The sequence below is a fragment of the Bufo bufo genome, chromosome 2 (genome assembly GCF_905171765.1).
Source record: "Bufo bufo chromosome 2, aBufBuf1.1, whole genome shotgun sequence".
Lineage (NCBI taxonomy): Eukaryota > Metazoa > Chordata > Amphibia > Anura > Bufonidae > Bufo > Bufo bufo.
Window position 1 is genome coordinate 808,357,203 of NC_053390.1, and position 15,065 is coordinate 808,372,267.

Genomic DNA, 15,065 nt, shown 5'->3' on the forward strand with positions numbered 1-15,065 from the left:
CTAGCTTGTATGCGACTGACCTGCACCGATGCTGAGAGAGAGCCAGTTGCAGGAAGTGTTCTGCCCAGCAAGGTTAGAAATTCATTACAGTCTACCTTCTGCCTCAGTCAGGGTATTCAGAAGTGTTTAGTGTTTGGTATAACACCATCTAGCGGTGTTAAATTGTAATATACTTTATTTTACTGTTACAAAGACTACTGCATTGTGGGTGGTGCACTGCATTGTGGGAGTGCAAGGCATCCTGGGAAAGAGAAATTTCCAGGAAACATCATCAGAGCTGTCTTATGCATTTTTCCATCTCAAACTCCACCATCCTTGTAAAAGCATATCTGGTGAAAGATCTACCTCTGTTTCAGGGACATCATGTTATGCAGAGCTGTTCAGTCAGTTTGTAATTGTTACTCAGGTGTTTTTTAGCTACCCATGCAATCCTATTTATAGGCAGCTATTTTACAATGTGCTTTCGTTGTCATTGTAAATGTTGTAGAACATGCTATCCTATGCTTTATACTTAAATATGTTATTTGTATTCTTGTAGTTTTACCACACATATACAATCGGTCACTCACGCGCACCACACAGAGAGTACAACCTGTTGACCAATAAACAAGTTAAACTACAAAGAACAGTCCTCTTATTTGGAAGACAGGAATGGTTTATGCTATATGTCAGACTTAGTGTTGATCGCGAGTATTCTAATCGCGAATAGCGTCACTTTGAGAATTCGCAAAGATCTAGAATATAGTGCTATATCTTCGTAATCGCTAGTGTTGGGCGAGCATGCTTGGCCAAACACCATTTTGACTCCTCGCACAGCTAATAAACATGCGGGGAAGTAATGGCACTCACTGTAATGCCGTAGCCATGGTGGTTACTGGCATTGCAGTGATTGGCTGGCTGGAACTCGTCATCGGGTGCTATATAGTACCCGATGACACGTGGTTCAGCTCAGTGTTAGTCACAGCAAGCTGCAGCAGAAGGGACAGATAGTGCAAGGATAGGATTTTTTTTATTTTTTTTAGGCAGGGTTTAGTGTTGAAAGGTGTTAGAGACCCAAAAGTTCTTTTAAGGACTATTGTTTTATCTGGCTGCAATATATATTATTAGCGCAACCTGCGCTAAATTGCGTGCAACTGTTTGGCCGCTGCTGACAGTGACACAACCTCTGCTACATCTGTTGTGTTACATTTGCACATCCTAAATATCTGTGACATTCAGCGCAATTGTTTGGCCGCTGCTGACAGCGACATTACCTGCGCTACATCTCCTGTATAACGTTTGCGCATCCTAAATATCTGTGACATTCAGTGTAATTTTTTCATAGCCGCTGGTGACAGCAAAATTACCTGCGCTACATCTCCTGTATAACGTTTGCTCATCATAAATATATGTGGCATTCAGTGTAATCTATTTGTGCATACACTTACAAAACCTGCGCTACTGTACACTGCGTGCAGAATTATTAGGCAAATGAGTATTTTGACCACATCATCCTCTTTATGCATGTTGTCTTACTCCAAGCTGTATAGGCTCGAAAGCCTACTACCAATTAAGCATATTAGGTTATGTGCATCTCTGTAATGAGAAGGGGTGTGGTCTAATGACATCAACACCCTATATTAGGTGTGCATAATTATTAGGCAACTTTGGCAAAATGGGTCAAAAGAAGGACTTGACAGGCTCAGAAAAGTCAAAAATAGTGAGATATCTTGCAGAGGGATGCAGCACTCTTAAAATTGCAAAGCTTCTGAAGCGTGATCATCGAACAATCAAGCGTTTCATTCAAAATAGTCAACAGGGTCGCAAGAAGCGTGTGGAAAAACCAAGGTGCAAAATAACTGCCCATGAACTGAGAAAAGTCAAGCGTGCAGCTGCCAAGATGCCACTTGCCACCAGTTTGGCCATATTTCAGAGCTGCAACATCACTGGAGTGCCCAAAAGCACAAGGTGTGCAATACTCAGAGACATGGCCAAGGTAAGAAAGGCTGAAAGACGACCACCACTGAACAAGACACACAAGCTGAAACGTCAAGACTGGGCCAAGAAATATCTCAAGACTGATTTTTCTAAGGTTTTATGGACTGATGAAATGAGAGTGAGTCTTGATGGGCCAGATGGATGGGCCCGTGGCTGGATTGGTAAAGGGCAGAGAGCTCCAGTCCGACTCAGACGCCAGCAAGGTGGAGGTGGAGTACTGGTTTGGGCTGGTATTATCAAAGATGAGCTTGTGGGGCCTTTTCGGGTTGAGGATGGAGTCAAGCTCAACTCCCAGTCCTACTGCCAGTTTCTGGAAGACACCTTCTTCAAGCAGTGGTACAGGAAGAAGTCTGCATCCTTCAAGAAAAACATGATTTTCATGCAGGACAATGCTCCATCACACGCGTCCAAGTACTCCACAGCGTGGCTGGCAAGAAAGGGTATAAAAGAAGAAAATCTAATGACATGGCCTTCTTGTTCACCTGATCTGAACCCCATTGAGAACCTGTGGTCCATCATCAAATGTGAGATTTACAAGGAGGGAAAACAGTACACCTCTCTGAACAGTGTCTGGGAGGCTGTGGTTGCTGCTGCACGCAATGTTGATGGTGAACAGATCAAAACACTGACAGAATCCATGGATGGCAGGCTTTTGAGTGTCCTTGCAAAGAAAGGTGGCTATATTGGTCACTGATTTGTTTTTGTTTTGTTTTTGAATGTCAGAAATGTATATTTGTGAATGTTGAGATGTTATATTGGTTTCACTGGTAAAAATAAATAATTGAAATGGGTATATATTTGTTTTTTGTTAAGTTGCCTAATAATTATGCACAGTAATAGTCACCTGCACACACAGATATCCCCCTAAAATAGCTAAAACTAAAAACAAACTAAAAACTACTTCCAAAAATATTCAGCTTTGATATTAATGAGTTTTTTGGGTTCCTTGAGAACATGGTTGTTGTTCAATAATAAAATGAATCCTCAAAAATGCAACTTGCCTAATAATTCTGCACTCCCTGTATGTGTGACATACTTGCAAGCATATATACCATTTAATATGCTCAAGGCCAGCAGTAAGGGACGGGGAAGTGGGCATGCTGCTGATGGTGCATTCAGAGGCCGTGGCCCTGGGCGTGGTGAAACTGTGCCTGCTGATAGAGCTCAAGAAACACACTCATCTATTATACCTAGCTTCATGTCCCAGTTTGCAGGGCGGCGAAGGACCTCACTCTCGAATTCACACCAGTGCAACCAGGTGTCGGTTGGATTGCAGCAGCTAATGCTTCCAGTCGGTTAAGCACCACCCTGTTTTCCACAAAGTCCAGTCTCAGTAGCCAAGAGTTTGGTCAACAGAATCCTCACCCTGATCCTCCTTCCTCCCACCATAGAGAGTCTTGGCAAACAAGTGATCCCACACTTGGATATTCAGAGGAGCTCTTTTCATAGCCATTCTTTGATTTGGGCCTCTTGCCAAGCCCGCTTGAAGAGGGACATGAGGAGATTTTGTGCACTGATTTCCAAACCCTTGAGCATCCACAGTCAGAAAAAAATGACGGTGGGGAACGGCAATTAGTGTTACACGAGGTGGATGATGATGATGAGACACAGTTGCCAATAAGTCAAAGGCAATTAGTGTCTCAAGAGGTTGATGATGAGGATGAGACACAGTTGTCAATAAGTAAGGTTCTTGTTAGGTTAACAAGTCAGGAGGATGACCAGAGTGAGGAAGTGGAAGAGGAGGTGGTGGACGATGGAATCACTGACCCAACCTGGGAAGGTGGCAAGCTGAGCGAGAACAGCAGTACAGAGGGGGAGGGATCCGCAGCACCGCAACAGGCTGGAAGAGGCAGTGGGGCAGCAAAAGGGAGAAGGCGGGTCACACCAAACAACTGTTTTCCCGGAGCACCCCCTTGCGGCAATCTCCCTTGCCAAGGGGTAGGTGTTCCACAGTCTGGCGCTTTTTTGAGGAAAGTGCGGACGATAAAAGAATTATCATTAGCAACATGTGCCATACCAAAATGAGCAGGGGCATGAACACTAGCAACCTCACCACTACCAGCATTATCCGCCACATGAAATCAAAGCACCCTAATAGGTGGTCCGAACTCCTGGGTCCACAATCAGTGTCTGCGTTTAACACCAATGCCTCCTCTTCCCCTGTGTTACATGCTGGCCAATCCCCTGTCCGGATGTCTCCCGCCCTGCACCTGGACCTTCGCCAGCACCATCAGCTAGCACATCCACTTCTGTGTCCCAGTGCAGCGTACAGATGTCCATACCCCAGGCCTTTGAACAAAACCGCAAATACTCAGCTACCCACCCACAGGCCATAGCGCTAAATGCGCACCTTTCCAAATTGCTGGCCCTGGTAATGTTGCCATTTAGGCTTGTGGACACTGAGGCCTTCCGCAGCCTGATGGCGGTGGCCGTCCTTCGTCCCCAGCAGCCACTATTTTTCCCAGTGTGCCGTCCCTGCCTTACACCAGCATGTGTCACCCGTGCCTTGACCAACGCAGTTATTGGGTAGTAGTGATGAACGAGATATATTCGAATTTGCGATATTTCACGAATATTTTGTAGAATATTCGTCATATATTCGCGAATTCCAGAAGGCCAAGACACTGCCACCACATGCACAATACCACACATTGCCACGGGCAACCACAAGTCGAGGAAAGTGTCACTTAAAGGGAAATGCACACACAACTAAATACCGTGCACATCAAACATAGACAGTGAACACATTCAAACACACGTTGCCAGAGGCAACCGCATGCTCTGACAGCGAGCAGCCTAGCACCAGCTCCGGCTGCTACACTGCCAACCACATCATGTTGCCAGCGGCAACCACACATGAGGCAACATACACAGAGCCCTCACTTGTGATTGACAACAAAAGGAAACCGCTGACAACTGCATGCGACCAAAGAGTCACGACCATGACCATGGTCGTGACAGTAGCACTGCAATGGGGAAGCGGCAACAGGCACCGCTGAAACTAATTTGCTTAGGTGACAAACAGCACACCGCAGCAGAGCTGTGGCAGAATATAAGGGAACAGACTGAGCTGTAGCTCTCGCCACTCAACCTACAACCAGGCATGGTTGTGTCTGATAATGGCCGTAATTTGGTGGTGGCTTTGGATCTCGGCAAGCTCACACACATCCCATGCCTAGCCCACGTTTTCAACTTAGTGGTTCAGCGGTTTCTCAAAACCTACCCCAATTTGCCTGAGCTACTGGTGAAGGTGCGCTGCGTGTGTTCCCATTTCCAAAAGTCATCTACAGCTGCAGCCGGTCTGGCCACGCTGCAGCAGCACTTGCAATTTCCAGCTCTCCGACTGTTGTACGACGTGAGCACGCGCTGAAACTCTACTTTCCACATGTTGGCCAGGCTTTGTGAGCATCAGAGGGCAGTAGTGTAATACCAGCTGCAACATGGTTGTTGCCATTCCAATCAGCTACCTCTCTTCACAAGCGACGAGTGGGCATGGATGTCTGACCTCTGTGAGGTTTTACGCAACTTCTAGGAATTAACACATATGGTGAGCGGTGATGCCGCTATTATCAGCTTAACCATCCCACTTCTGTGTCTACTGAAACGCTCGCTGCTCACAATGAAGGCTGACGCTTTGCATGTGGAAGAGGTGGAAATAGGGGAAGACAGTACACAGGGTGATAGCCAGACCACCCTCAGTTTGTTTTCTCAGTGCGAACTGGATGATGATGAGGAGTAGGAGCAGGAAACGGTTGCCTCCGCTACAGAGTGTAGTACCCATAGCAGGTTTATTCCATCTGTTCAGCGTTCAATGAGGAGATTGAGAGTTATTCTCCTGATAAGGACAGCGAAGTATTCTCTGTTGGGACTCTGGCACACATGGCTGACTTTATGTTAGGCTGCCTTTCCCGTGACCCTCGCGTTATATGCATTTTGGCCAACACTGATTACTGGTTGTTCACCCTTCTCGACCCCGCTACAAAGAGAACCTCTCATTTTTCATTCCTATTGTGGAGAGGACTAATAAAATTGTGCAATACTAGAAGGTCCTAGTGGAAAAATTGCTCCAAAAATTTCCAGCTGACAATGCTGGCGGCAGAGTACGTAGTTCCTTGGGCAACCGAGGAGGGGAGATGAGGAAAACATACAGCAGCTCTAACAGAGGAAGGGCAACACTCTCCAAGGCCTGGGACAGTTTTATGACACCCCACCAGCACCCTCACCCTGATGCGCGGCCTAGTGTCACAAGGAGGGAAAGGTTTTCGAAGATGGTGAAGGAGTACGTAGCAGACCGTGTCAGTGTCCTCAATGATCCCTCTGTGTCTTACAACTATTGGGTGTCCAAGCTGGACACGTGGCACGAACTGGTGCTCTACACCTTGGAGGTGCTGGCCTGTCCTGCCACCAACGTTTTGTCAGAGCGGGTACTTAGTGCTGCTAGTGGCATTATAACAGATAAGCGCATCCGACTGTCAACTGAAAATGCTGACAGGTTGACTCTTATCAAAATTAACAAGGCCTGGATTGCCCCTGACTTCTCTACTCCACCAGAGGAAAGCGGCTGAACATAAAGGCACTTTAAATGTGGATTTTATGGTGTATTGAATACACTGTACACTCTACCACAAAAAAAGGGTATATGGTTCAATCTTCCTTTTCTTGTCCTCCTCCTCCATCATATCAACATGCTTATTAGGCTGGCCTCGCTCCTAATGTTTAGTCAGATCAGCAGCAGGCACTCACTTCTAATGTTTTAGAGGGTTACCAGCAGGCCCTCGCCCCTAATGTTTTAGAGAGTCACCAGCAGGCACTCGCCCCTAATGGTTTAGAAGGTCACCAGCAGGCCCTCGCCCATAATGTTTTAGAGGGTCAGCTCAGCAGCAGACCCTCGCCCATTCAGACATCCTCCCCATGCTGTTCCCGAACCATTTCAGTGGTGTTTCCATCAAATTTTGACCTTTTCCTATGAACCAGATACCCTCCCCTCTTCAGAGCATGGGGTGCCTTGTTTAATGCTCTCCTTTAGACTTCCATTATACTCTGGTGCTCGGTAGAGCACCTGAGCATCCCAAAGTGTTCTACTCGAGTACCCGAGAACTTTGGTGCTCGATCAACACTAATGAGATAGATAGATAGATAGATAGATAGATAGATAGATAGATGATAGATAAATATATAGATTAGATATATAGATATGAGAAAGACTGACAGACAGATACATAGATATGAAATAGATAGGAGATAGATAAATAGGTAGATACGGTAGATCAAAAAGATAGATAGATACGAAATAGATAAATTGGAGATAGATAAATTCGATAGATAGATAAACAGATAGATAGATAGATAGATAGATAGAAGATAGATAAATAGATAGACAGATATAAGTTAGATAGATAGAAAGATAGATAGATAGATAGATAGATAGATAGATAGATATTAAGCACCACGTGGGCATTGCCTATCAATCCAAAGAAAACCAACATCATAGTGTTCCGAAAGAGAAACCAGAAACCAGCCGGGCATCTTTCTTTCCTGCTAAATAGCTGACCACTTTCAGAAACCGACAGGTACACCTACCTGTGTAGTGTCCCACTAGGTAAAGGTGGGCACTACACAAGGGCTAATATGACCATTGTAATGTATATGATGTTCTATGTGCATTTTCCTGTTTATCTGTGTATCAGGCCTGTTAGGGTGTAATTCCCCCTCCTAGACAGTAGAGGGAGCTAGGGAACCCCTAATATATATAGGTAGGCCCAGGCAGGAAAAGAGGAGTGTAGTCCAGGAGGCTAGTGAGTCCAATCTAGCCTGCCTGAGGTTCTTGAGCCAGAGTTAGCTCAGAAGTTGTTACCAGGGGAAGAGTTACCTCCTGAGAAAATCTGCAGTTCCTACCAAGTACAGTACAGAGCAGAGCAGAAGTGTTTCCAGCCAGACAAGTGAGCTGAAGGGCAGAAGGATCTATCTAATGCAAGGAGACATATACCTGAGGAAGTTTCTTTACCAAGGATAAAACCACCAATAGGGCATACGGGCCTTGGGATCAAGACAGACAGGATTTCTGAGGAAAAGGTGCAGCCTGATCTGTGAGTGTATTTAACCCTCTGAGTATCTTGCAAGAACATTGTTGCCTGCCATTATTTGTAAAAGCCTGCTTGACATTGCATCTGTCATATGGAACTGAACCTAAAAGAACTGTATATAGTTAACTGCTTCAGTAAAGAAAGTTTTGGTTCACTATAAACTGTGTTCCTCACTTATTACTGCTATCAATCAGGGTGCCACCGTTACCGGCACTGGCGTCACGAATCTTAAAGGGCTCTTGCACAGGCACATTAAACCTGCAACACCCAGGGCACCTCACCTACCACCGGCCTGGTCCCTATATACAGAGAGTGCCCCAGAGGACTACTGTTCCAGCCTCTCCATCACTGCTGTACGCCTGCCCAGGGTCATCCTAAAAACTGTGAGTAACCAAGAGCAACCCTCATTTGCCTAAGTAACCGTGACCTCACTATCGCAATACCCTGCAGGGCTGCGTACTGCATATTTTGGCGTCACGAATAGGATTTACGGATTATTCCTGCGCCATTGTGGAATGTAAACTGTGTGCCGTTATTTGCCATAAAGTGATAAAGGCCCCATCCGTTTATTTAAAATTGCTGGGCCAAAGAACTGAAAAAATGGCGGTGTGAAAATTGTATTTTATGGACTGTTTGCTGTTTCTGAAGTCACTGCTTGCTGTCAGTGAATGGACAGTGTTTTTCTCAAAAGATGGCCGCCTAAACTGACAGGAAAATAATTGCTGTATTTTCTTGGCGGGAAAAATTGGCGCCTTCTGATAGAAGAGCGGGAAAGACTGTATGTCCGCGCCACCGCCCTGTCTACAAATTTGCATGTCTGCTAAAATGGACTCCGCCTCCCCTATGTTGGAGTACCTGGGGGGCGGCTTCCCAGGGGAATGGGAGGTCTTGTCTGGAATAATTGGTGCCGCCCTGTCGCTCTCCAGAGAAGGATTGAGCATGTTGATAAGTGAAGACTGCTCTGACGAAATGTCTGCACCAACCAACCAGAAAATGGATTTTGACCAATTGGAGCAAGAAGAAGCTCCACCAGCTTATACTCCGGGACCGGAGAGACCCACCAGCCTGCCGCCTGGATCGCAGCCTGCACCCTACTTTGGTTCATGGAAGGACTTTGCGAGGCCCAGTATGCAGTGCGGGAAGCTGCCATAAAGAAGACCACTCGCCAGAAAATATACTTTGAAGAACTGCCCAAGACTGTGTATAAACGACACACCACTACGCAACCCCGCCTGGAAAGGAGAATGGGGGTAGTAATGACCTTTGATAAGGACCGAGGCTTCGGTTTCATTAAAGACTATACCACTGGCAGAGACTTGTTCGTGAACCGGAGGTCAGTGAAGCGCAGCTACCTCCCTGACCATCTGCATAACCTCCACGAGGGAGAGGAGGTAGAGTTCACCCCTGCCGAGGGCCTGAGAGGCCCCTACGCAACTGCTGTTACCCGTCCTAAGCCGGGAATCGAAGATTGGGAAGAGCCCGATGAGCCCACCAGTCCGGGACGCGAACCGGAGCGCCCAACAGAATCGGCCCATAATACTTTTCAAGAACGGGGCTCCTTCATCGGTCTGAATGTGTTCTGGCAACCGACTGTATTAGTCCATACCCCTCACCTGAACTGCCCCGCTGGGAGAAAACGATCAAGGAGATCGAGAACCTGAAAAGGTTTCATGCAGCGCTAGACAACATAAGGAAAGGAAAGAGTGCGGATGCGGCGCCGGAACCTGCAACCCTCGTTTGCCTAAGTAACCGTGACCTCACTATCGCAATATTCTGAAGGGCTGCGTACTGCACCTGCACTTACAGTATAAGAAAGTCGGTCACGGAGCTTTAAGAAATCCATAAAAACACCGAAAGACAAGGCGAGCAAAACCTTCTATTCAATCAGAAGTTGTATGTATCATCTCAAAACACCAGTGACCGCCTGACTTAAAATCTTTTAAGCTTCACCGCCCCAATCCTCCTGTATGGCCTAAAGTCTGGGGCCCAGACATATACCCAGACTGGCCAAAGTGGGACTCTGGGCCAACATAACTATTCCACCTAGAATCCTGTAAACACCTTTTCCAGGTCCATCAAAGCATCTCTAACAAGGTAGAGCAGTGCTGGGCAAATTCCCACTATACCTTGGTGTCCAGAAGAGGGCGCTATCATTCACAGCCCATCAACATAGCAGCAGTCCCAGTTCCTACCATCACAAAACCTTGCTGCCCCAAGAAGCCCCAGAAAAACAAAGCACCGCAGAAGAAGTTACCTAAACCCAGCCTGACCACGCCACAGCAAAGATGAGTATATCAGTGTCTGGAGTAACGACATATGAACATCACAGAAGCTGACAGTATACTAGAGCCTGCAGAGGGAGTACAAACTGGCCCCATAGAGAAACGCCCCAACTCCAGAGACGGACAGATCCTGAGCCAATACTGAATGACCGCCCACAGCCTGCTCATCGAATCCGGGCGACAATGACAGAGGTACGTGCCCAGGGAGAGAAAGCTGTGCCAGCAGTGCGACCAGGACACTGTGGAGGATGAGACTCTCTTCCTGCGGTCTTCCAAATACTCAGCAGTGAGGGAGGCTGACTTCAGGAGACTGTCTGATCCCTGCCCAGACTTTACCTCCATGGAGGAGGAAGAGAGACTCTACATACTGCTCGGGGAGGAGGAGAACAGCGGCCATAGCAGCACAGTATATTACTTCCTGCTATAGACTGAGAGGAGCCTGACATGTCACAGACTCTTATATCCCCATGCCATGATGTGTCCCTATCCCCTAAACCTACCCAATTATTTCGCACTTGCTTTGGCAATGCTAAAATGTATTTAGTCCTGCCATTAAAGCTGATTTGAATCTGTTATGAGATAGATAGATAGATAGATAGATAGATAGATAGATAGATAGATAGATAGATAGATAGATATAGCCCCATATCCCCAATTCAAGAGACCGACAGATCCTGACCCGGTACAGACTGAGCGCTCAAAGCCTGCTCATTGAATCCGTGCGTCACTGACAGAGGTACAAGCCTAGGGAGAGCAGACTGTGCCAGCAGTGCGACCAGGAGGCCGTGGAGGATGAGGCCAATTTTCTTGCTGCGGTGCCCCAAATACTCAGCAGTGAGGGACACTCACTTCAGGAGACTGTCTGATCTCTGCCCAGACTTCACCTCCATGGAGGAGAAGGAGAGACTCTCCATACTGCTGGGGAAGGAGGAGAATACAGCGGCCATAGCAGCACAGTATATTACTGCCTGCCATAGACTGAGAGGAGCCTGATATACCATGGACTCCTTTATCCCCACCCTGGACGTGTCCCCTGCCCCCAACCCTACCCAATTATTTCACACTTGCTTTGCCAATGCTAAAATGTATTTAGTCCAGCCAATAAAGCTGATTTGATTTGATATGAGATAGATAGATAGATAGATAGATAGATAGATAGATAGATAGATAGATAGATAGATAGATATTAGATAAATAGGTAAATAGATGTTAGATGATATGAGATAGATTGATAAATAGGTAGACACATATATAGATTGGATAGACAGACAGAAATATAGATATGAGATAGATAGATAGATAGATAGATAGATAGATAGATAGATAGATAGATAGATAGATAGATAGATAATAGATAGATAGAGGAGATAGATAGATATGAGATAGATATGAGATAGATAGATAATAGATAGATAGGAGATAGATAGATAGATAGATAGATAGATAGATAGATAGATAGATAGATAGATAGAGGAGATAGATAGATATGAGATAGATATGAGATACATAGATAAATAGATAGATAGGAGATAGATAGATAGATAGATAGATAGATAGATAATAGATAGATACATAGATAGGAGATAGATAGATAGATAGATAGATAGATAGATAGATAGATAGATAGATAGATAATATATAGATAGATAGATAGATAGATAGATAGATAGGAGATAGATAGATAGATAGATAGATAGATAATATATAGATAGATAGATAGATAGATAGATAGATAGATAGATAGATAATAGATAGATAGATAGATATTTAGTCCAGTTTTACTACACATGTTATCTATTTCAATGAATATATTTTCCACCATAGGGAGGACTCATTCCACCTCATAAATCTTATTCCTCTAACATTTTGGAAGTTTTCTTCCGTTTGGGGTCAGTGTTTAATGGAAAGAATACAGTTGTTTTCCATTATCTGAGTATCTGGTTTGAAGCTGAATTAACACTGATATATTTTATCAAAGTCAAATAGTAATTTAGAGACATGACTTGGAATCGCTGTAAGACTTGCTCAATTTAGTTGTCAGAAGACAAAGAGAAATTCTGTGGATTTGTGCAGCACAATAAGCACAGAACCACTGGACCATTCTTCTTTCACATTTATGAAGTGATTGCCCAATTTCTGATATGGAAAGAAAGAAGAGAAAGCTCAGGAAATGTTCCTCAGCTCCGATCATAGCGTATTAGGAATGTCAAGCTTACAGTATATGTTACATGTCTCACTCTATGAGCACACCAAATGTTCCCAGCCTGTCATTATACAGAAAGTGGTACCTAATGTCCAGATCCTTGTACAAGAGGAAGGAATGACAGAAAATGTGTCATCTCATGTACCTGAAGAAATTACTAAGAAATCCATACAGAACGTTGATAGCAAAAATCTGGAAAACAGAAACAATACCAATTACTAAAAATATTATAGAGATGGTGTCAAGAAGCTGTATCAATGAAAAATCGTATGCAATATGTATGGACAGGCATACCATTATACAACAAAAATGGGAAGCATGGCTAAAGTACTTCCCTAAGTAAATGTGAAAGGAGCCGGTCAACCAAAAAGTCAGACAACATATGAGAAAGCATAAAAATAATAAAAATTGTAATGCATAAAACCAATTTAGTATTGCCAGAAAAGATTAATGATACATGTAATTAAAGATATGTTCTCAATGTATATGTAATAAAGATTCACTTTTCTTTATCCATTTAATGTTAAAGTTAACAAAGATTTAAGAAGGCACGTTTGTGTATATGTTTATTTTATTTTACTGCAATTTATTCTGATACATGCATCATCAATTATATTTGAAATGTAGATTATGTGTTCCCACCTCATGTGATATGAAGCAATATTACGTGTGAAACATTCAATTTTCTGTATGTTATATCGAAATTTCTTTGAAAATTCTAATAAAAAATCATTTTGTTCTAAGAAGTCCACTAGTGTTGAGTGAACCCGAACTGCAAAATTCGTGTCCGTACTAGGGCTGAAACGATTACTCCATTGAATCGAGTAATTCGACATAAAAAAATCATTGATGCAAATTTTTCACGTCGAGGATTCGTTTGTGTCATGTGACCACGGAGCGGGAGTGAATCACTTGCTATTACTTACTGCTCTATGGTCACCCGCCGGCCCATACCATGCTGCACTGGATCCTGACACATCGTCAGGTCATAGCGCACGTAAACGCGCACTATGACCCGACGCGCACTATAGAAATTCCAAACAAGACAGCTCACAACCTTTTCAATGTCTGTACGGGAAAGGAGCAATTCCCATAAGATGCATAAGAAATAATCCCAGCAGACGTACTTGCTCTTCAGAATGTGCTTTATTAACGGTTCACACGCGCACTATGACCCGACGCGATGTGACGTCAGGATCCAGTGCAGCACGCAGAGAAGAAGAGGAAGGAGCTGTGGAGCAGGAAAGTAAGTATTTTATTTCACTGGCGCTGGGGATATGGCACTGGGGATATCCGATGCTATCTTGTACACAGGACCGCATGTGTGATGGTGGCATCGTATAGTCAGATCCACTATCACTGTCATCTACTGTCCCCAATGGGGCTCACAATCTAAGGTCTTTATCAGTATGTCTTTGGAGTGTGGGAGAAAACCGGAGTACCCGGAGGAAACCCACGCAAACACGGGGAGAACATACAAACTCCATGCAGATGTTATCCTTGGTTGGATTCAAACCTGGGAAACCAGCACTGCAAGGCACCAGTGCTAACCACTGTTGCCCCCGTTTATATTTTTATAACACTGAAGCACATGGTAAAATGGCTGCCTGTACAAAGATTGCATGGCTAGCTAACAGTAATAATAACTCCCTGAATAACAGTTATAACTAACTGAACAGCTCTGCATAACATGATGTCCCTGAAACAAAGGTAGATCTTTCATTAGATATGCTTTTACAATGATGGTGGCGTTTGAGAAGGAGACATGTATAGACAGCTCTATACTGTGTCCTGGAGACTTCTCTTTCCCATGATGCTTTGCACTCCCACAATGCTTTGCACCACCCACAATGCAGCAGTCTTTGTAACAAGAAAAACAAAGTGCAGTACAATTAAACACCGCTAGGTGGTGCTATAATTACATTAATCACTACAGGAATACTAAAACAGACGTGATCTGAAATAATTTTCCCTAACCCTGCTGGGCAGAACAGTCAACGTTTATTCCAATGCCTTGCATAGAGATGAGCAAAGAATTAAAAAAAATTCAGAATTTTACAAAAAAAATTGCTTTGTGACAAATTTCTTCATCACCAAGTCCATTTCTTTGTAAGTAGTGGGTGCAATCACAGAGTGGCGATTTCACCGCTCCCCATCATTGTACCCCTCAGATACTACATTCATAGCTGATCACGGCATCTGATAGCAATAATACAGTGTAAATAAAATTTCTTGCGTGGCCTGTGATGACGTCATACGTCATCGTGCACGCGATTTTATGTGAGATGTCGGTGGCTGTCTCAAACTAATGAGGCATTAGGGCTGAGCGAATCGACTTCGGATGAAACATCCAAAGTCGATTTGCATAAAACTTTATTTTAATACTATATGGAGCGAGAGCTCCGTACAGTAATAGAATGTATTGGCTCTGATGAGCCGAAGTTATTACTTTGATGATGAAATGAAGCATTACACTGTGCCCATTCAAATAAATAATGAAGTGCAGGACAGGTCCTCCAG